The sequence below is a fragment of the Ixodes scapularis genome, unplaced genomic scaffold, assembly GCF_016920785.2.
Source record: "Ixodes scapularis isolate PalLabHiFi unplaced genomic scaffold, ASM1692078v2 PGA_scaffold1__304_contigs__length_218370807, whole genome shotgun sequence".
NCBI classification, from domain to species: domain Eukaryota; kingdom Metazoa; phylum Arthropoda; class Arachnida; order Ixodida; family Ixodidae; genus Ixodes; species Ixodes scapularis.
Window position 1 is genome coordinate 164,029,264 of NW_024609846.1, and position 23,173 is coordinate 164,052,436.

The window sequence follows — 23,173 nt, forward strand, 5'->3', positions numbered from 1 at the left end:
GAACGAATCGACGCGCTGGACAGAGCGCTGCCGGGTGCTTTTCCACTTGCGCGGGAACCGGTGCCGCTACAACATCAGCGAGGCTCTCTCTCCGTGCCCCAGTGAGCTCAGCACTGCAGATCCGTGGCGAACGTGGTGATGGGGAGCGTGCGGTGCAGAGCGAGCGCGTGCCACGTCATCCTGCCGCCTGCCAACGAACCACGACAAAACGAGCGCGAGCCTCGCAAGGGCGGAGTTGATGGCTATCGTTCGCCGGCACACTGGGCAAAGTGGCCCGGAGCAGCGCCATGCTGCGGCCTCGACGACAACAATCTCGGCTCGCGCTCATTATGAACCCCGCTTCATCCACGTCTGCGCCAAAGCCTCCCCTCCCCGGGCCACGCACCCTCCCTTCCCAGGCGTCGTCGCGGAGCAACGCGAAAGCGGGCGCCAAAGAAAAAAACACGCAAAGCTGCACGGCGCTCAGCCGGCTCAGCGGGAGAGCTCGGGAAGGCCGACGCGTTCCTCGAAAACAACAAAAACCGCAGGCGGAAACGGCGAGCCTCCCCGCCGTCGCCCCCTCGGCGTTCCCGAATGGACTCGACCGAAGACGGCCTCTTCCAAGTCTGCTCACGCGCAGTGGCGCTGGCGCCGTGAGCCAATCGGCGGCGCCCTGGGCCGCCATATAACGACTCTTTTCATTGGTGGAAAATCGGGCCGCCCAGGGTCGCTTTCCGTGTCGTCGACGGAGGAAGGTCCAATTAAAGTTGCCATCTACCGTCCGCCGCGTGACGTCACAAAAGGAACGCCGCCAATGGCGGCTAGGGTGTCGGTGCAGAAACTTGGCCAGCCGGATGTTTGAGGAAGAGTGGACCTTCTTTTTCTGAGTGTGCGCTCCGTCGAGTTCGTACCCAGCGATCGACGGATCTCAGCGAACCCGGTGTTCCGACCAGTGCAGTGCGTGAACCCTTCGTGCCGAGCCCGAATTGTGCCCCGGACCCCTTGGATACACCGACAGCGGGTCTCGCCGTCCTGCGCGTCGAGCGGCCGATCACTGAGGTAAGTCCGTGCGCGAGCTCCGGAGCCCGAGTTTCCATCTGTTTTATTTATTCCTTCATTTGCCACGGCGCAACCCGCGCGGCGTCGTGGCAGTGCTTCAGAGCACATTCGGTGTGCCGCCATTGTTGGTTAGCTTGGAAGCAGACGAAGGCCTCGCGGCCGAAAACTGCTGAACGTCGTCCGCTGCACGCATTTCGCGAAGGCTCTTGCAGGCGACGTCACATTTGGCGCGGCCTGCCGTTTGCCACTGCGCTCGGGCCGTCGACGAAAAAACTGTAGGCCGCTTCCTTCTGGCCCCCCGCCAGCTGCCCGGGACTCTCGCTGCCCACTTCGCATAGTAATTACGGGGGGAACCAACCGACTGCAATCACAATTTTCCTTCCCAGCGCCGATGGAACAAAACAAAACAAAAATTGGAATGCCCGCATGCAACGGGGCGCCGCCATTAGAGGCTGTGAAAGAGGGGATAGAACGCAGGAGGAAATGTTCTGGCAGCGACAGCGCGCGGCAGGGGGCGCTCCCGCTGCGGCGCCGGTTGCCGTGGCAACCGCGACGCCCCTCCGGCTGCCGTCGGCGTTCCTCTTTGTGAGGGCCGGCTGCGGCTCGCTACGGCTTTGCCGCCACTCGCCGGGCTCGCTGCATTTACGGCTCGGGAAAGAAATACCGAGAACCCCCGCTGCTGTGGACCAGTTTTGGCTGGCTGCTCTTTCTCCCCTTCCCCTTTCTCCGGACCCGCCTTGCCGCAGCCAGCTTTCTCTCTCCCCCTTTGCAATCTGCGTGCCATCAACCGAACTCACCCCCCCTTTGTACTGCTTCGGTCGAGTCCATTTCGTCGTGGAGGGGGGGAGGGTTGGCCGCTGCGCTGGCTGCGCGACGCAGCCAACGCAGCCGTATATTCGTCCCGGGTTTGTTTGCTTCATAATTTCCTCGCATTTCTGCGCGTTTGCTCCCCGATACCGCCGCAGGGTCTGTAGTCCGGCGCGTCCGGTGGAAGTGGGGGGTGGCCACGTTAGCGGGCACGGCTTCCTCCCTTCCGCGTGGCAACAACGCTCTCGAATCGAGACTCGCTGTGTGTGCGCCATTCTGCCTGCTTCTCGATCCACTGGATATGTGACCCAGCGTCGTCTCTCGGTGTCGGTGCCGTGGGTTTTTTTATCTTTTTTTTCGTGATCCGCTGTCGGTGCCGTTTTGGATGCCTGTGGACTGGCTGTCTGGTGGGTCCAAAGGTGGTGTTTTATTTTCTGGTGGAGCGTGTGAGTGCCGAACATAGTTGTTGGACTAAGGGACTTCGCGCTTTTCGGTGGGTCGTCGCTATCTTTTCCGCGTGTAACGTTCCACGGCACAAGAGCCTCGCCAAGTGTCCTTTACATGTTAGCGAGCGAGCCATCCCAGGTTCTGGCTTGGGCCGAAGAGACGCTGCGAGTTTTGCGCTACTTTTTTGCTCACGCGTGTCTCACGAGTCCTCTTAGTAATGGAGATTGCGGAAAGTGGGGTCCTTTGGAGAGCCCATCCTGGGCGGCTAAAGGCGAGGCTCGTCCGCCCTCATCACGAACGCACGATGAACTGCGGTCTTCGCGTACCATACGGCACGCGATGACCGCCCGGGGCGGCGAGCGTGTTTCTGCTGCGGAGGCTCGGTGGCAATGAACTCGCGACGCCGGGACTTCAGTTTGTCGGCGCATTTTGAGGGATTCCATTTGTTTGGCAGTACCGGGTCCCGCGCCTTGCTGTCGTCTGAGGTGGACCCTGGGCTGCGTCGTCGCTCTTCTCGTGGGTTCCCTCTTATCTACAACTAGCTCTCGCCGTACGTGTCGACCGAGAAACGAGCTCGCTTTTATCGAGACCATCAACCGTTCTCCCCGAGGTTCGGGTATTACCCAGCGGTTCAGTATACCGCGGGCATCCAGTGGTGCGTGTCACTTCTCCGACGTTACGGCGGATTCGTGCGACAATCAGTTTCACGCAGCGACGCCACAAATGGAGAGAATTCATGCAGGGATAGTCTTCGTCAACACGGCTATGGGGGGAGTAGACGGGCGCTTTGGTTGTCTGCGCTTGGTACGTGTGTGTGGGCTTGAAATCATCGAGGGCTCTTCCTCCGTGTACGGTTAACCGTGCCGGCGGCAGCCCAAAGGAACGAAATAGGTCTGAGGTTCCCGACGCGTTCTCCGATGGTTGTCGCGCTGCTTCCATGCTCGAACCTGTCGACGCTGCGCGGCCCAGTGCGATCCGAAAAGTAGCGACTGTACAAAGCCCATCGGTGCTCGAGAGGCACGCAGGCGTCCTTCGAGTAACGTCCAGTATTTGCTTTGTTCTTCTACTCGTCTGTCCGAAATACACGACGTATATCCACTGTATCAGGAGTATAAAGTTGAGCAAGTTGGTGCTGCCTATCGCAAAGGAAGCGGTGCTAACAATGTTATGGTCGCGAACAAGGTGAGAAGGGCAAAGAGTGCCTGCTGGAGGCGTCCGTGAGAGACGGTTACCGTTTTGATCCTGTCGCTAACCATAGTCGGGGAAGCGGCGCTCACTTACTACCACAAGTTCATAGAGAAACAAACGCACTATTTGTACGTCGATGCCACGAACCAGTCGCTTCACAGTGTGCTTTGTTGTCTGTTTTCATGAGTTAGTCTTTTTTTTTTCTCTATTAATTGTATTTTATCTGTCAGCGCACCTGGTACGTGGTATATCGTGTACTTGTCCGTCGTCTTTTTTTGCGCCGTTTTCGCCGAACGTTTTACGAAGGTCGCCAATGCATGTGAAGCACCTGATCGACGAATGCTTTTTTTTATTATTCTTTTTTTTTTTTTCAGAACGAAAATAAAACTGCTTTTAGTGTGTCATCACTCTAGCGTTGTTCTTCTCTTCACAGCTGTGGTGATTCACATTACATCGAAAAAAAAAAAAAAAAAAAGACTAGAAACATTTTTTGTTACCGGGTATCCAAGTTATTTTATTTTGGTGAGCGTTTTGGAGGATTTCTGCCCTTAGTTTGAACTAGGCATTTTCGGTCTTCCAACTTTTCTGTCTTGCCAGATCTCTTCCTTTCTGGGGACTCTCGTGTTTGTTAAGTAGACGAAATGGCATTATGCGTGATGGGAGATAGGGGGAATTGCAGTTGATAGCACATCCTCCCTTATCAAACGTATCCTTGAGAGATACCAAAATGCTTCGTTTCACCTCGAGTACGGACGAAGACGGCGTACAACGAGATGAGAGTCATACAGCGTCAAAAGCTCAAGTCACCGGGCCTTTCCTATGCACGATTTGTCCCTGCGATAATAGAACGGGTATGCGGACACATGACCAACACCATGTGTGTTCGGTTTTTGCTCTGTTCGATTTATCCCTTCAGCTCGGCTGCGTCCCAAGTTTGGGGTGAAACGACGCGCCCAGAATGTTTGAGATACGGTATCTTGAGTGGAGTATATTCGAGATAAGCACAAGTCTGATAGAGAAACCGTCTGCTATACGACGCAATCTTCAAGTTGCTTCAGGGATGGTATACGATCGTCATTTTGAGCAGCGCCACGATGAGATTGCTGAATGCGTTTCGTCCCCTTTGAAAAAAGGCTGATGTCGAACTTGAGACGGACAAATCGCTTCCGGGCAGCGCTTGTTTGCACGGACTCGTTCGCATATACCCGACTTGGGCGACCGGCACACTTCTTTTACACCCTTCGAGCCGCGACATGGTCTCATTCCGGAAGCTGTTGTTTGCAGCAATTCGAGCTTGCCCGTGGACGCTGCGTGTATCCTTTTCTTGCGACTTGTGAGAGTTGCGCGTCGCTCCATCGGATCGTTTATCCACGAAACAAACACGTCTATCTAAGAGCAGAATCTGCTCGAAACGTCGAGAATAAAGCCTCTGCTGCTGCTATCACGATGTTTTTTTCGTCTGATACTCTCGGGGTGAAGAATTGCTTATGAGCACTTTGGATCCGGCTGCAGCCCAAGGAAGCCAGAGGATGAAAAGAGTACCAGCACAGCCGAAAGTATTTTCGCTATTACTTTCGCTGTGCTCGTTCTTCAAAACCTCCTTTGCTTCAAAATGTATATATGTTATTAGTATTATTGTTTTTATGATTATTAAATGAAGGCGTTAAAATACCGGAACGTCCTGAACGTCGACAGTGCGCCGAGGCGGGTATTGTAGTGTGGACGCATTCAAATCGGCGTTTCATAGCGTTTGGCTGCGTGTTGCGAGAGCTTGGATCGGGGTATACGACTGCGAGTTATCGCGTTAACCGTTAGTGATGCGCCGAACTTTTACCGAATCGAAGAAAATTCGGTGCCGAATCTTGAGATTCGGCAAAGATTCTGCAAAAATACGTTGTTACCAAACCTACAAGTTTCTATATAATTTTTTTCGTGCGAAAAACGTTGTTAAATTCTTTTTTTAACGCACATTGACTCAGTTATTAGTAAGTAGGATAATTAGTAAACTAGGTAGTTGTGTCGGTGTCATTTTTGTGTGTTTAATGGTAAATTTATAGTGACCTTTTGCTATAGTGGTGTGACAATGGGGTTGGGTAGTAGCGTCCCACAGTCACGATACACGAGTTTCGGTTTTGAGGCCTAATCAGCACAAGCCTAAGGCGGTAACACTGCGTTCGTACATTTTCTGCGAGTCGCCGATTCGTGCGCGAAAATGAATGCAACGACTGTTGAGCCTTCACCCGAAGAGATAACAATATTATTATAAATACGCATGTTTTTCGATTTGAGTCAATGTGGGACGCACACTTTGCATGAAAATGTGCGTCCCACATTCGCAACGTCTCATTTTTTAACTTTTAAAACGCCGATTTTTGATATTGGGGCACACGGAACGTTTGAGAAGATGGGAAGGGTTAAGAATGTCGGATGCGCAACATGGAGCAGATATGGTAGTTATATTTAATTTTATGTAGATAGATGCTAACCGCGAAATAACGCTAATTGAAAAGCAATATTATATTGTTTTTTGGCACAAACTACTTGTGAGCCGAAAACAGGATTTTGATAATGGCGAGGAGTGCTTTAATGTACTTGTCGGTCAGTGTTACAATACCTCGTTGCATCACTGGAACGATCAAAGGAAAATCACGTTATCCGGAGTGTACCGCATAATTTTTCACTCGCGCAGTGGACTGCGTCGTTTTGGCGTCAATTTCTGGTCGATCTTCTGTTCTTGAGGCAGAAAATATTGAAAAGAACAACACTCGCAAAGGCTGAAAAACGCACAGTTACCATGTCGCGTACTCCGCACCTTGCCGTAACCGCTAAGAGTACTACATTGAACGATTTGATTGTAAAGGCACGATCGCACGGCGTCCATTTGCAATCCATGGCCCCGTCGCGTTCTCGCGCGTGCGCAGACGTTTGCCGAAGCTTTGCCGAACTTTCCTTCGAAAGTTCTGCATATGCCGAACTTTTCCGAATCTGAAGTTCGGCAGATTCGGTCCATCACTATTAACCGTGCAACGCTTGGTTTCGTCTCGATATATGGGTATACCCGCAACGGTTTCGAACTCTGCCGTGCGAATCTGATGTGAACGCGCCTTTCTGCCACCGCCTCTGCTCGCAAACGGGCATTCGCTTCGTGATGTCGCAGAAATCGACGCATTGGAACTCCCCTCTGCTTATGCGCTGTGTGTCATGTTCGACGACCAAGATTGAGATCGCCATAACCCTAAGCTCGTATTTCTTTTTTTATTACAATTACGTATTGGAGGAGGTTAGCGCCCGAATAGGCGCCGGTATAACAGGGAGTTTTCGTATCGACCGTTTTCCCACCCGCACTACGCTCTCCGGAAAGAAGACGCCATTATACTGCGCATGCGTGGCGTGAGCCTTGTACGCCGAGTCCCGGATTTCGTAGCGGTGCACGTTGTGGGACAGCGGAAACGATCTACGAAATCTTCCTAATTACACGTCAGGGCGCGTAGAAGGAATGAACAAGCGCGACCAGGTTGGTGCTTTTTCTGTCTTGCAGGCGGCTCCATCGACGAGCCCCGGAATCGGAGCTGTCGACAAGGTTCCTTGTGACAGAGATACACTATGCGAACTGTCAAAATTGCTTGCACCATTTGTTATGTTTCTTTTTTACTACGCACGTTTAACGTGTGACATTGCTCATTGTTTAATCGCTTTGCGCCACTCTGAAAAAAAAAAAAAAAGGGTATCACTTTAGATCCTTTTGTCCCATATAATGCACCCCAAGACTTAAGTTCAACGTAGAGCGCACTATAGTCGAACAGACGCCGCCAAATTTTACGAGGGGCTTGATAACACTGCGATATTATTAAATAGCTAAAGTACGTATCAAAGACCACAGGAAGAAAACACTGAGGTTTTTGCAGTAGGGCCAAGAAAACTCTAATTACTTCGTTTTTTTTTTTTTTTTTTTTTTTTTTTGTATTTAGCAACACGTACATTAGTTATTTTATTAAGTTGTACCACGCGGCCATCAAGCCTCTCGTGAAAGTTAGTATCGTCAGATTGACGTCAGTGCGCTGTACGTCGATCTGAAGTTTTGGGTACATGTATTTATATGAGACAAAAGATGTAATCATACACATTTTTTTTTTTTTTTAGTGTACATGCGTAAAATGTAGGGCGGATGTGTTTAACGGGTACCTGCGCGCATTGATGCCAAGCACGTGACGGCCATGCTTATATATATATATATATATATATATATATATATATATATATATATATATATATATATATATATATATTCTTTGGACTGGTGTATCAGGATTGGACCTCCGACGATCGCGCATGACGAGGCGCCATATTTCAATCGTAATAACAATAGTAAATTTCATAATAAATAACTGTAAGGTGCGAATACATTCCATGGACGAGTTTGAGCTCGAACTTTCCGATCCGGGGAGGGGCTGATTCCCTCTGGTGCACCCGCATACCTGGTGCTGATATGGCCCGCGGCAATATACAACGCAGTACAGTGTGACAAAAAGGCGACGCAGACCTTTGACTATACTGGCCGCGTTTAGAGACGCTCTTTAGCGTGCTTCAGGTAAAAGGAAAAGCATCTCAACCCACAATACCCTCTTGGCCCCAGCCGCGATAGCCCCACAGATGACAAAAACGTAAGAAAAAAAAAAAAAAAAAAAAAAAAAAAAAAACTTTTTTTTTTTTGTTTGCTATAGCGTCGAATTAAGGTCGGTTCACGCAAGGGCGTTTTTTCTGCATTACGTTATGTAAGGACCGCTTATGTCTCGAGTCTCCATGCTTGGAATGAAGCGACGGGTTCAAAGAGCAGCTTTGCGCGCGACGTAAGGAACACAAATGTTCCGGTGACTCGATCCTTACATGACGTAAGAAATCGTCAGCAAACGCCCCTGTGTGAACCGACCTTTAATGTCATCGTGGCAAACTATACTCTGTTCAAATTGGGGTGTGTGTATGTTTATACAGCCTAGAACTTGGTCTGCCTCAACGGGCGACAAGTCTGCCAGTTGTATAGATGAAAACTTTAGGCGGTGCAGTACATCCGCTAGCCTGGGGTCTTTAACGCGTATCACGAAGTAGTGACACACGACCGCATCCATATCGAAACGGGCAGGGGTGGTTAAGCTAAAACTAGAAGTTCCGCTTTCAGCGGCGAGCTTTCCGCCCTTGCTAAAAGAGGTGGTAACGCAGAGGCACGCGCAACCAAAGCACTGCGAAGCCGGCGAGCTCGCGCTGAAGGCGGAGCTTCTATAGTCTCAGCTTAAAAGGGTAGGGAAACGAAATTCGAAAAGCGCTCATTTTCTACCTTTAATGTGTTGCATGTTGCAGCATAACCTCAAAAACACCAGTCTTGCGTTGAAACGCACAAGAAATCTAATTTTAAGGCTAATTAAACGATCTTTCTATGTGCACCTGGTTGATGCATGTGGAGCCTATTTAGGAGATAATCTAGCAACGTTGGAGAACTTGGTACGTAGTCATGACGTGGCAAGTTCCATCGGAGCAGCGCCGCTCTTTGGAATTTCAACATTTTCCTTAGCTTTCCTCCTCAACTCACAAATCGCTGATTGAACCAAACAGTCCCAGAAGACGGAAAGGAGGGACTCCCCTCTTTCTCGGAGACCCTCGTTTGTGCACCCGGATACAGCCATTCTCTCCCGAGAAGATTAGCCAGTCGCTCAAAACTCGGACAAAAGTTGCTTTCCCCACCCCGTTCAGCCAGCTGGCAGTGCTGTGGAAGCTACGTGCTCCTTGGGCCAGCCACACGCTCGTCACCCCACGGGTACTTCGAACGGCTCGTTGCTTTTGGGAGCAACTTTGATGACTCTTTGACGGAGGCCGCAGCCGTACACACCAACACGATGTTTACGAACAAGCCTAGAGAGGCGATCTCCCCTCCCCTAAACTCTTAACCTGTCACACGGACTATCAGATATGTACAAGTTACTAAAAAAAGTAATTAAGTGAAGTTACTGAGTATTGACGTCAAAAGTAATTTGAGTGGAGTAGAAATTACTCAGATAGAAAGTAATTGAGAAAATTACTAATTACCGTAATGAAGTAGCGATTTACTTTTGAAGTTACTTCTATATGTTTTTTATGGCAAAAAGAAAGTACAGAGGTTTTGATCCGTTAGCGAAATTGAGCTAGCCAAATATGAATCGGCTTGTTTTGTTTTCACAGAAATGCTTAATAGCTGGTTCTGCTTCTGCCTGCCGAATTGTTTTGTACGTTCTTGTTTGTTTGGTCAATGATCTACTGCGAATCTGTCATTTCTACTTTGACGTTTAGCACTGTCTGAGCTTGATTTTTTAGACAGTGTTTGCTTGTTAACAGTCTCGCATAAATATATCTAAAAAGTACTTGAAGTAAAGTACAAAGTAAATGAGAGGTTATGTATACTTCAAATGAAGTAGTAAGTACACCGGGTGTAATGTACTTGAAGTAACGTATATAAATACGATATATTTTAAGGTAAAGTACAAGCACTTTTAACACAATCTATCGTGATGACCTTTCATTCCCTATGCAGTGTTTTTTTAACTGGTATATATCGCTCCAGCGGTAATCGGAGGTGCCTCAGTTTTTTGCCGAAATGGCAGCAAATATTGTATAAGTTCAAGTCGCCGCAGAGTAGTTGTTTTACTCTCGCTGACGAGCTCTTTGACACAATCACCTTGTGAGGTACTTATTTCTTTCGGTCTTACAGCCGCAATTACTTCACTCGGAGAAATGACCAGATAACGTCTCGAAAGAGCGAGTTTTCACACGACGATATTGCCATTGTTTTGTTTTCAAATTCGGGGAATGTGCATCGAAGTCACGAGTTTTACCTTCCTCGGAAAATACAAGCACCTGTTGCGAGAATTTACTTCAGGTACAATTTTTTTTTTAACAGTAATACTTAATTACCATGTACATAGAGTACTTCCCAACACAACTTGTTTAATATTTTTTATATAAAAACATTGGAGGAATTACTACAGTCTTCTCGAACGATCTTTGAATCTTTGAAGATCTGCATATTGTGAGTTTTGGGAGGAAAGGCAACGGCAAAAAAGGTAATCTTTGCGTTTTCCTTTAGCACGTGATTCTTCGAGTGCAGCACAAACTACGGGAGCACCAGATGAGTTTCAGAGCAGGTGCTGCATTTTGTTGCCTCCTTTGAGTGAAAAAGCAGTGTGTGGCACCCCCTGTAGTGGGCGAGAGTTTCTACGTTGGGGAGATGCGGGGACTAGCCCTTTCTTTAAATGGGTCAAATCTCCTTGAGCTTCGGGACACAGAGAAACGCCAGACTTCAGTGCTAATCCCGCAGTTACTCGGCCTCTCTTGCGTCGTGTCTGGTCGCGCCTCGTAGCAGTGCTGTTGAAGTGGGGGAGGGGGGGAAAAGGGTCTTGTGAATTTCTTTTTTTTTTTTTTTTGAGCGGGGGGAAGGTTTCGACTTTTCAAACTATTTTCTCCCCCCCTCCCCCTTTCTACCCCGCACGCTTCCCACTCTTTGCAAATATCAGCTGATATTCCAACATCTTATCTCTTTTGTGCAGGAATGTTTTTGGTGATTGGCAAAACTGCCACTTTAAATTCGAAAGTAATTTGTAACTTGAGTAGAAGTTCCTAAAAAAAGTAATTAAAGTAAACTACTAATTCAAGGTTACTAAACTACTCAGAAAAGTAGTTAAACTACAGTAACTTGAGTAGAGTATAGTTGAACTGCGTACAAGTATGCCGACTATGGATTCGCTCGGGATGCATCGTCTGTGCACGCGCACTGCTGACAGCGGCGCCACTGCTCTGAAGTGATGTCGAAGGCTCGAAGCTACACACTTTCAGCAACCGAAGCTCCAAGCTACTGTGCTCATTACGATCTAAGCTGTATACGGCAACGTGGAGACGCATACATAGATGCATGCGCAGCTAGTGTTCTCGGGTGACGCGCTGGTCTCTTGCCTTTCCCAACATTTCCGATGAAAGAAAAGTGTCCCTCATTGCGATGGCTGCAACCCTCTTTATACCGGTAGTGAGAAAAGGAGGATCGGTTCTGGACTGCTCGGTGTAGTATCCTAACGAACTCAACGTTGGGTTGCACTGTCTCAATTAATCTATCGCATCGCGCTTTGCTCCAGAATAACCGTATATTCGGGCGTCACAAGGTGGCTCGCGATGGTGTGCACACACGGTCCACCGCCCACGTTTCGAGGGCGCCTTGGGCAACATGCCGTGGCAAAGCGAGGAGCGGCGCATCGATCCCGTCCGCTGCACTGCAGCGGCGACGGCTGCCGCCGAAGGACGCTGCCGTCCCTCGCCTCTCTTTTGTTCGGCTTCTCTGTCTGGGGCGGCCGCCGTTCCTTCGGCAAAAGACGAGCATTTACTTCGATCGTTATTCACGCCCAAGGTGGACATACGCGTCACATATATACACATTCGCTTGCCCGCCGTTGCTGTCACGTGAGTTCGAGTCGTGAAGGAAAGCACGCTTGGATATACGAGGGCGCCGAATAGATGAGGTCTGCCACTGTGCCGTTGGTACGTTGAAGCGTGTACTTATAGATAAACTGAGAGAGAGGAGGAGAGCATCCGGGGACGGCAGAGTCTCTGTGTCTGATTGGAATGATTAGCGCGTTGATGCGAAGCTATTACCCCCAGAAGTTCACGTGGCGCCCCCTTACGGCGAACCGGGGTGACGTCACGGCGAGGACAGAATTTTTCCTTGACTCGCCCCGCTCGCCCAGGTTGTGACGAGGTTAGCTGTCGGCGCGCTCGTTTCTATTTAATTTTTTTTCTGCGTGTTTTGTCAATTTTAATATGTGGCTTTATTGAGGTAAGGACTGTAGCTGCAGGCGAAACTTCAACCAACATCTCAGTCCTGGTTGACAGGGCAAGCAACGCGTGAATCGAAGCCGGTATATGAAAATAAAGAAATATGGCCACGATAGCAGGGGCATCACTATAGATTTACATCTCACACAATAAATGCTGTTGATGATCTGAATAAATTGGCAGGTTATGTATACTATTTCGTTTTTTTTTTTTTTTTTGTATCTGTTTCTAAACAAGATCGCCGAAGCCGAAGAGCCGCATGCTGCTTGAGCAACATGTTAAATACAGTCTGGGCCATGGAGAGAGAATCAGAAGTGAGGCAGCCCAAGTACAGGGCAAATGAGACAAAGAAGGAACATTTATTTATATACATTGCTCAGATTTGACCTTTGCTGGATTCGGATAGTACTGCAGTGGACTCCACTGGTGGTATCAGTCGACTTGTTTATATTATCCCTCAGGTAATGTACAACAAACGTAAGCAAAGGTGCCTAGCCTGTTATTAGTCCTTTAGGCTCTAAAATTGAGATTTTAGCTAAATCAAATTGTCCTGAAGCTAAAATACCAGAAGTTTTTCTCACGAAAATGTGGAACCTTTACAGGTTCCACATTTTCGTCTAGTAGTATGGTGCCTGGAACGCGTCTCCGACTGGTGTGTTTACCGCGGCCAAAAAAGTGGTCCCTCGATTCCCGCCTGATGACGTCATAGAAGTGTCATGCTGTCGCCGGTCGCGACCCTGACGGCGTCCCAACAGTTGTGGTATAAATGGCAGACGCCTGTTCTACTGCAGGTCGCTCTCCACTGTGACAGTTCACGGAAGCTAGAGCAGCCGGAAGTTGGGACGCCGTGACGACAGCGACACTCGCGTTCGCTCGTGCTTTTCGCCGGCATTTCTGCGGCCAACCGCCAGGATCGCGACAGGCAACAGCATGACACTCCGGCTTCTGTGACGTCATTTGTTGCCACATTGGGACCACTTTTGATGTATGGGTGGGATAGGACGCTAAACACACCAGTCAAAGACGCGATCCAGGCACCACACTATTATAGTGCAGCATCTACCACTGGACAGCCGTTCGAATGTTTGCTGTTCCTCCTGTTTTCCTCTGTTGCGTGAGAGTCCAGTTGTAGGTAGTTTGGAGGCTGAGGAAGCTTCTGGGGACCTGCAGCAGTGTCTCTTTTATTTGGAAATGACAATTCACTAAACGGTGTATTTTCCGAGTACCCAAGGCTGGATGGAGTAAAGAAAGAATGTCAGGAAAAATGATAAACATTTCAAATTACAGTACTATTGCTGTGCATATTTTGAGCAGTTTACTATATCTCATACAGGCAACGGGGAACAATTCGGCAGTTTTTCCTGCTGCCACACAAGCTAATTTCCAGTAATTGTGCATCTTCGTAAACCAATTCTGTTCCACGAACAGTTCAAAGGCCTTCATGCCCAGGGCCTTTAAAACATCTGCGAACCAGCGCATGCAGAGTGGCACGTGCAGAGTTCGGGGCGCGAGCTAATTTGCCGACCGACCAAAGGCCCTTGATATAAATGCCATTTCAAATGCTGGCAGTGTGGGATATAATATTCTCCTAAATCATGAACATGCAAGGAACAGAATTCCAACGTCTGAAACACTTATGCCCGTGTCCCACTAGAGCGACAGACAGATACAAAAGACAGCGACAAGCCTCAAACCCATGCAGCATGCTTGTACAGTCGCCGGCCATATGAGCTCCCCCGGCCGAACGCCGAGCAGATCAGCGAAAATCCCGCACGCGGCACGTCGAGCGTTGCCGCGTTTTGGGAGCCAGGCTATTGGGACCAAACCATTCCGTTATCAAAGGGGTGGACGCATAACTTTTATCGGAATTCCAGCCTTTGGAAGTGTGAATTGCAAAAACATGACCGATTAAAATTGCCGTCTTCGGGTGTTGGCCCCAAGTGCTCAGAGATGATTTTATAACTGCTGATAAACTGGAGCTTGCTTTAGGTGTAGATAAAGCAGCAGTGTTCGATCGATGCTTACAAATGTAAAAACCCTATCTTTTATATAATATTAGGCATGACAACAATGATCCCCCGGCAAGCGAGAAGTGGTCGACCAGGAAGCCATCTGCAAAGTCATTGTGTAGAGAATTACCCTTGGCGAAGCAACACGTTACTGAGCACAGTACAAGAGGGTCTCGATAAAACGCGTTCATGAAAAGGGCCCGAATCTTTATTCTGCTTCGACATAAAACTTTTTTTTTTGTTATCTATAGCATATTCTTATAGATTAAATAAATTATTTCAAAATAGCTTGTCATCTTCTAGTCTAGGTTTAAAAAAAGATTGTAAAGGCCCGTTCACACTCTTGCGACTGCTTGCGACCTCTTAAACCTGGGTTCCTTAAAACTTCTTAAACCAGAGAACACACTAGCGCCATCTATTGGGAAGCAGTGTAAACTCGGCGGTCCGGCATATTTTTTTTTATTTCTCGCGCAATATCCTTTCTTTTTTGGCTCGAAAAACTTTTGTCAATGTTATAAACGAGCCTTTCTATGGGTATTACGCACATTTGACCTCGGAAATCCCGCAAAACCTTCGCTTTTGTGAAATGCAGTTCTAGGGTCACCGCATAGATGGCGCCACAATGTGAGTGTGTTCCCTCATTCTAGAAACATTTAAGAAGTTGTAAGAGATCTCGTCTCTCTCAGTCGTAATCGGTCGCAAGAGTGTGAACGGGCCTTAAGAAAGCTTGTGGCATAGGATTACTTTTCCGCAGGAAATATTTAAAATGACACACCGGTTTTACAAATAAAAAATAGCATATAACACGTCAGACATATTATGCAGTGAAGACTTTCGATAGGCCGTGTGCGTTTACCTACAACCGGAAGCGGGACTGCAATCGGCCGTGCTTCAGATTCGCGTTCCAAAACGCGGAATGCTATTAAACTTCCTGCGTCCACCCCTTTGTTACCGGAATGGTTTGGTCCCAATAGCCCGGCTCCCAAAACGCGGCAACGCTCGACGCGCCGCATGCGGGATTTTTGCTGTTCCGGTCGGCGTTCGGCCGGGGGAGCTCATATGGCCGGCGACTGTACCTTTGGCAGGTGTTTAGTCGTTCGGTGCTCGTGAAATAAGCACGAGCGATTGCAAGCCTGTCAAAGGTACCCTCGCGTGCATGATGCTCGTGTTTGAGCATAGCCTCTTTTATTCTACAAAGCCTCTCAAATCGCGAAAGACTCTGGTTTGAGACTTGTCGCTGCCGTTTGTTTCTGTCTGTCGCTCTAGTGGGACACGGGCATTACGCCGCCGCTCCACCGACCCCTCGCAAGATTGCATTGGGTCGTGTGGATGGACGGGAAGGTTCATCGGTGGAATTACCTCCGCCGATAGCTTTCGGGATTTGTTACCCAATTATAAAGGTAAAAGTGAGAAGCAGACTTATAAAATGTACGGAAGCACGTCAATATCGGACTAACCCAGCGTCTTGTACACCGGGTAAGCCAGGACCCTCTCCTCGAAGTGCTTGCGGCACACAACGCCAATCCAGGAAACTGGTGCAAAGAAGGGATGCGAGATCGCGCAGCGGAGTCCTTCCCCTGACGTCACGGTGCACCTCTAGAGTGCAGCGATTGGCTCTCAAGTGCTGTGCGGGAAAGTGAACGCTCCAGAGCTCTCGGCGTCCGCGTCTAGTGGTCTGCGGAGTTAGTACACTGGACTATGGATTTGTAAACATCGGACTGGTCCATAGACGTCTATGCGTCTCGTTGGCACCCTGTGCACCGAAGAAGAACCCCCGCGGCTGCGTTGCGGAAGATACAGGTGCAAAGGCTAGAGATAATAATATGGGAGTTGGCGTTATTTCACGAGCGTTCACTCGGCTGAAACAGCCTTTGATTTGAGGCGCCCACATCCACGCCGTTTGGCTTTCCGGTAAGAGAAAAGAAAAACATACTTAAAAGCAAGCTTTCACGCAGGTGGTCTCCGTGCACATAAACTGAATAGAATATATCAATGGCGATAGTAAACTTGAATACCCGGGCGAGGTTTTCGTTTCAAACGCTTTGAAAAGGGCCACTGCGAAAGAATCGAAGAGCCGTTACGTCACGAGCCGTTATAGCGACAATAACGTGCATATGCTTTACGAAGCGGCTACCACCGGAGAACTCACCCTACGTACAATAGTACGATTTCAAAACAAAAAAAGAAGTAGAGAAAAAATATTTTATCAACATTGTGGTGCGGTGGTTCGTATGACATGCATCGTTCGAAACTTTTTTTCAAATCGATAGAATTTCTTTCAGACTCCACAGTGCCTCGAGACTCGAGGCACTGTGGAATTATAGATATTAAGTGGTCAGGGGTATATGAAAAGGTGTGATGGTGCCTGGACTATATATATTTAAGCTGTGGGGTAGTGTGCATCAGGTTAGAGGTTCAATCGTAATTGGAAATTCGACAAATAAGCGAGGGCAGATTGGCACTAGCGATGGGAACTTTGCCCTTCTATGCTGTCTAACATTAGTTAAGAAGTTTGTGAGCAAACTTTTGGGTAATGAAGCCACTAATCTTCTTTCTTTTATACTTGTTCCCTGACGTTTACCGGAATCGATAACATTATTCTGCGAAAATAATTAAGATGGAAGATTGAGCGACGTTGCTTATTCGTGTTAGCAGCAACAGCGCAAAAAGAAAAGGCAAAAGAAAAAGAAGACACACAGAAGGACAAACAAGGGCGCTGACTGACAACTCATAAGTCTCTTCATCAACGCCTTTGCAACGAGCAAATACCAAGATAAAAAAAAAAAGGAAACCAAAAAACACTTATGGAATTACGCACTTCACATTGACCCCTTCGCCAAGTAGTTCTAGTTCTTTGCAAATAGAGACACGGAATGGACGCTGACACATCTATCATCGAGCGCGGTCTCAACAGTGAAGATGGCCAGACACTGTTTTGTTTGTGGTGAACTGCAGATTCTTTGCGGTTCAGAGGCTTCTAAAGAAGGGTAAAAGTGAAAATTGGGAAAAGCCGAAAAGAGATACAAGGGAACAAAAACCGGTATGCTGCCCGATATACACATGATATCGCGTGGCCTTCAAAGACAGGCAACCGGGTTAACAGAAATGTGCTTCTCTCGGCATCTAAAAATCGTCACAGCTTAAATTTAAAATTCAACAACAAAGTCAATCTGGGACGACGTTGCACAAAGAAACAGTCCACGGAAGGAATGGTATACTCTATAACACTCTCATGTGGCAAACAGCATATTGGACGAAAACATCCCAACAATACAAAAACACTGTCTCTGACCATCTAGGCATGACTGCTGAGGTGTGATTATGAGCCCTTTTTCACAAAATGCCCTGCATTGGCAACCCGGTAATGCGGTGAGATTATTGAGGCTGCAAAGATCGCACGGCTCGATGATAGATATGTCAGCACCCCTTCAGTTTCCGTACCTGGCAAATAATTACAATACTTGACGAAGGGGTCAGTGTGAAGTGCATAACTTTCATAAATGCTTTAATTATAATGCAATTGAATGCAAAGGTGCAAGCGAGCTGGACAAGAAGGATGAAAATATTGTTTTTTTTAATCATTGTATTGTTATACATGATAGGGAAAACAGCTCAGAAAACGCGGACTACGAAGCAGAACAAACACGACAGGACAATGTTGTTTGTTCTTCGTAGTCCGTGTTTTCCAAGCTGTTTTCCCCATCATGTATAATGTCAACCAAGTGGCCCAGTTCACTACCATACTACATTGTATATCTTTTGCAAAGACATAGAAAATGGAACGTATGAGTTGAAAGTCAGCGCCCGTGTTTGTCCTGTCTGTCTCCTCATTCTTTGTCGTCATCTTTTTTGCGCTGTGTTGTTGCTAAAATGTGTTTATGTGTATACTTCGTTTCACCTTAAGGCCCGTTCACACACTTCAACCGAGTAGGACTTTTGGTGACGTCGAACGTGCAGCATTCTTGCTATCCAGGATGGATATGTTGGACATTTACATGTACGTTTTAAAGGTCAAGGAAGTGACGTGATGTCGTCTGATTGGTGGAGACAATTGGCTCCACCAATCAGACGCCGTTACGTCACTTCCTTGACCTTTAAAACGTACATGTAAATGTCCAACCTAGCCATTCAGGAGGTGTTGACATAGAGTGACTTTTGAACCCCTTGGCCAAGGATGTCTTTGCTGCAATGAAGTTGAGGTCATTAGGTCTCGAGATTGCATTACTGATAGAGTAATTAGCAATTTATTTGATTAGGTCGGTAATGAGGTAACTTCCGGCAACTATTTATAGTGGCGGCGAACCCGGAAACGTCCGGGAATTTCCAAACTTAACCAAGGGCGCTCAGCATGTCTCTCCTCCAAAAGCGGCTTAAACCGGTCACCATCCTCCGGGCATACTGTATACATTTGTCTTGTTTTGCATCTGTGTATTGTATTTGTAATTTATTATGTTGTGATCAAAAGGTCAATAGAAACAACTTACAGGCAGAGGTCTCGTATCCCAACGTTTCAACAAGGCACAACTCGTAAAAAAAACTTAAAAAACAAACAAACAAACAAACATTTAGACATTTTTATGCAACATTCACATGCGTTTATGTTCAAATAAGTCTTTGTATCACCCGTTTTTTACATTGTCAAAGGTTAGGGGATGTTTGCTGAGTAGTTAGTAAATTTGGTGTGTTAAAATTTATTTGCCATACTTTGCACGTATTTTTGTTTAACTGTTTTCGACCGGCGTAAGTTATATGTGGAAAATATTTTTTTACTTGACTTTCAAAAGGACATGTCTGTTTTGGGAAGAAGAAAAATTACTTAGGTAAGGTTGAAAAAGTTATTAGCTTATGCTAAGCTAATAAACGATTATTCTGAAAATAATCCGCTGTATTGTAACCGAAACACTCGATGCGTCGAATTACTCTTTTCTGTAACTCTATTAGCTTTCAAATGTTGAGGTTCTCCTAAACCGAAGTACGATCATGTAAACGAGAGTAGTTAAGTGCATAGTGTATTGGACGCCATATCCACATTAATAAAAGAATTCGAAATCTATACAACAAGCCGATTGCTCCAGAAAAAGCAATCAAATACCAATGCAATAATTATCTTATTTGTTTGCTCTGAAATCTTGAATTTGTATACATTTAATTCAAACTCGTCTATGTTAAGCCACGGGATAATTTCTTACCAGTCATTTGACGCTCTATGAAAACGTGGGAGATCACCGCAGGAAAAAAAAAAAATAAAAAAAAAACATTCGAGTGGTTTATACAGAGTAGCATTTCTGCATGTGATATTTTAAATAGATATTATTTTGACTGTTTAATCATATAATTATTTATAGGATACGCATTACGCGTAAAATCATTTCAGCTTTTTCTCTTTTTTTTATTATGCGTTATATGCCGGAGGTGTAGGCAGCTAGCCTGTAATCACGGATGGGCAGTATTTCAAATACAAGTATTTGAAATACGTATTTCAAATACTTTGTGTATTTTGCATTTGTATTTAGTAAACAATTGGGTAATGTATTTGACGCGTGTATTTAAATACTAAAACGTAGGTATTTCAAATACAATTGTAATTAAATACAATTTGGCGGGCGAAAATACATCCCTCAAATTTATTGTCACGACAATTCTTGTTTTTATGCATGTGGTTGTAAGATATAGTCTCCATCCTTTATTCGGCCATGGGGCTTTTTTCTTTTCCTCTTCCGGCTTTATTTTAAAGGCACTGTCCAGAGCAGGAAGAAAACTACGTTCTGCACCGAATGCAGTGTCTCTCAATCAAGCACAAGCGTTTAGTGACTTTGTGATTACGGTGCTAGTCCAGGGCAAGAATAGTGACGAAGTCGACGTTCACAGGCAGATTGGCTAAATAAATGCCTGTGACAACTTGTGATGCTTTCCAGCCTGATTTCCATCCATATTTTTGCATGGAACATTCTAAATGCGCGGGTCGTCCAGAATTTCGTAACTGGTGCGAGTTACAACAATAAAAAAAAAATTCCCTAGCTAGAGCTGCGCGTCTTGGTTCTCTCGGTTCTTTGTTGGTCTATACCAAAATGTAATCGACAAAAAAAGCCGCTTGAAGCTCTGTATTTTTTTCACCTATTACGTCCAAGCTGATTACATTTTTTTGTGATTATATTTCTATTACGTTACTAGAGCCTCGCACACTAACTCCCGAGTGTGCGATGCAAAATTAAAATGAGATACCCAGAAACCCGTCGGAGGTGCCCTGAAGTCGCTGACGCAAATTTTGAGGAATGTATTTGGAAAAGTATTTAGAGGAGACCAAATACATTTGGTTGTATTTGTATCTTGTATTTAAATTCTTTTTTGGAAATGAAATTAAATTTCTAATTAAATACATTTTGACAAAGTATTTTGTACTTGTATTTCGATACATATTTGCATGTATTTTGCCCATCCCTGCCTGTAATGTATGGTTACCGCAGGGCGGACTCGACGTAAGACACTCCTTTGCAGCCAATATTTGGAACGCCAGTGTCTGTTTTAATAATGGTTCACTGAAGAAAATATCTCCTCAGCTCTGTTCCGAGCGAGGTGAGGAACTCGGGTATTCTGCTGCATACGCCGGTGCTCTGGGCAGGCGAAATGCACATCTAGCGAGCAGCGTCCCGTTCTGTTGCTGCACAAGACATGCCAGCGGGGAAGGCGCACGCAGCTAGACAAGCGGCTGGCTTGTTTGGCGACTTCTACCGCGCATGCGTGTTCCTCTCTCTCATTTCTCTCTCTCCCCCACTCTCTCTCCATCATTTTGCCTCTCTTCCGCCATCCATTGCGGGGCGTTGCAAGGCGTCGCTCACAAAGCCTCCTCTCCCCCCTCGCGTGGGCGAAGGCGCGAGTCGGGCGAAGACGACGTGTGTAGTGTTTCGCGCATGCGCAGCCTGTGCCGTTTTCCTTTGTGTGCGTTCCCCCTCTCCGTTTCGCCCTCCCCCGATGGTCGGAACGGAGAGGTCATTGCCATCGTGGCATTATTCGGGCAGCCGGGAGCTTGGTCGTGCTCCGGCTGGGTCGCTGGGTCACCGTCGCCGCTCGCGCGTCTGTCTTGTCTCCTGCCTCGAAAGCACGCCTGAATCGAAAACTACGGTCAGCCAAATGAAAGCAGCGAATGACTATGGAATTATATCCTAAAACAAATAACGTCTTTTTTTTTTTTTTTTTTGCAGTGGCATTTGTTAATGGCGGCGGTTGGCTGTCCGCGCGTTCCGCGGTAGACGCGCACTTGGTGGGTGTTTTGTAGAGGATTCGTGGCTCTCTCGGCGCATTAAAACACACGCGTGCATTGAGCAACAGAGTTCGCTCGATCGCGTGCGCTATGTCACAATATCGTCACGTCGGAAAAGCTCGCTTTTCGCTTATTAGTTGTATAACTTTTTTTGCTTCATTCCAACGGACGTGGGGATAATTTTTGGAACGAGCAGTTCAAACTACGCTTTGGGGGATAAGTTTCGAAATCTCTCTTTCGCCGTCTCCGTCGACCACGCTCTCAGCGGATGCACCGACTTCTGCCAAACTAAGGTCCCACCCAAAACGGCGGACGAGCGAGCCCTTCCAAAGCCGTACCTTGGGGCTCCCAAATTCGGGAGCTAGGGGACAAAAGACCGCAGCCGAGGGTACGTCCGTATAAAGGATTGCGAGCAAAGCGACTGGCCGCCGCCATGCCTCTGCTCGTGCGGACAAGCCTGTACAATTACAAGCTTCCTATGTTCACGCGCAAGTTGTACGCGCTTGCACGCGGGGGGACACGAGTCGGGTGCCGTGCCCGGGGAGGGAGGCGCTCGCAGTGCTTTTAACCGGTTTTGGGGGAAGCTTCTGCTGAGTTTACCGGCATTCTGGTGCCATCTCGGCAGCCGATCTCGTGATGTCTCGTTAGCACCAATGATGAGCCCTGAGCCTAGAGAAAGACGCACAAGAACGACTTTGGACAAAACTCATTAGAAGGTATGCTCTCAAAAGAAGGGGGGCTGAGTGTACCGTCACACGGATCACGGATGGTTCCATGCGAGGCGATTTGAGACTGCGGACCTTTCCCTCGCAGTGTATAGGGCTGTGCGGCTGAAGTTTCGCCGCGCATACGCAGCGCCACTCCTCTCCCTGGCGAGGCGCGCCGATACTTGTTAGAAGTACGAGGAGCAGACGACGTGGGAGGCTGGTGCGCTTGTCGTTCTGGCCTCGCGCTTCGTGAAGTAATGTACCGAATGCAAAAGGTACCAAACGTCACAGCATCGTATTAAACAGAAAGGTATCCACCTCCCGAAAAGTTTTGTTTGGTTCCTGGGAGGTGATTCAAGAAAGATCGCCAGAAGCATGAATCGCCAGCTGTGGGGAGGACAGGTTTAATTATTGTTTCTCTATCTTGTCGCGTGATTCAGTAATGCAGCTAGGCTTGCTTGTCACATTAATAGGGACTTTTCGTAGGTCACACGCGAGAGCATGCAGGGGTTTTGCGTTGCTTGAAGGTGGTAAGAGCTGGCGCCTGTGGGGCCCGCAATCCGCCCCTGACGTTCTACGGTAAGTCCCTAATGTAATAGCTACGATGGTTCCCTATGGCTGCCTACAAACGAAACCCGAATATGCAGTTACCATTGGTTTTATATAAAATACTTTAAATTTGAGAACCAAGCTCGCTTTGCTTACCCGCCCATTTTGTTCCCCGATGTTTACAAGAGAAAGCGGGTAAGCGGCAACAGACTTGGGGGAAAATTAGGCAGATAATCGTAGCCCCTATTGCGTACTGACTTGAACGCGCAATTGAAAAAAAAAAATTGACGGCTGTATTCAAGTTTTTTTTTATATTATTAAACTAATGC

The 23,173-nt window shown here is 47.3% G+C and overlaps 1 protein-coding gene across 1 annotated transcript in view; it reads left to right on the forward strand.

The window, feature by feature from the left end:
• Positions 1-696: 696 nt before the first annotated feature.
• LOC120838712 (polyhomeotic-like protein 1) overlaps positions 697-23,173 on the forward strand; it is a gene marked incomplete in the record, with an annotated part of 202,850 nt that continues 180,373 nt past the window's right edge. Inside the window, 1 exon segment of the mRNA XM_042290987.1 lies at positions 697-1,038.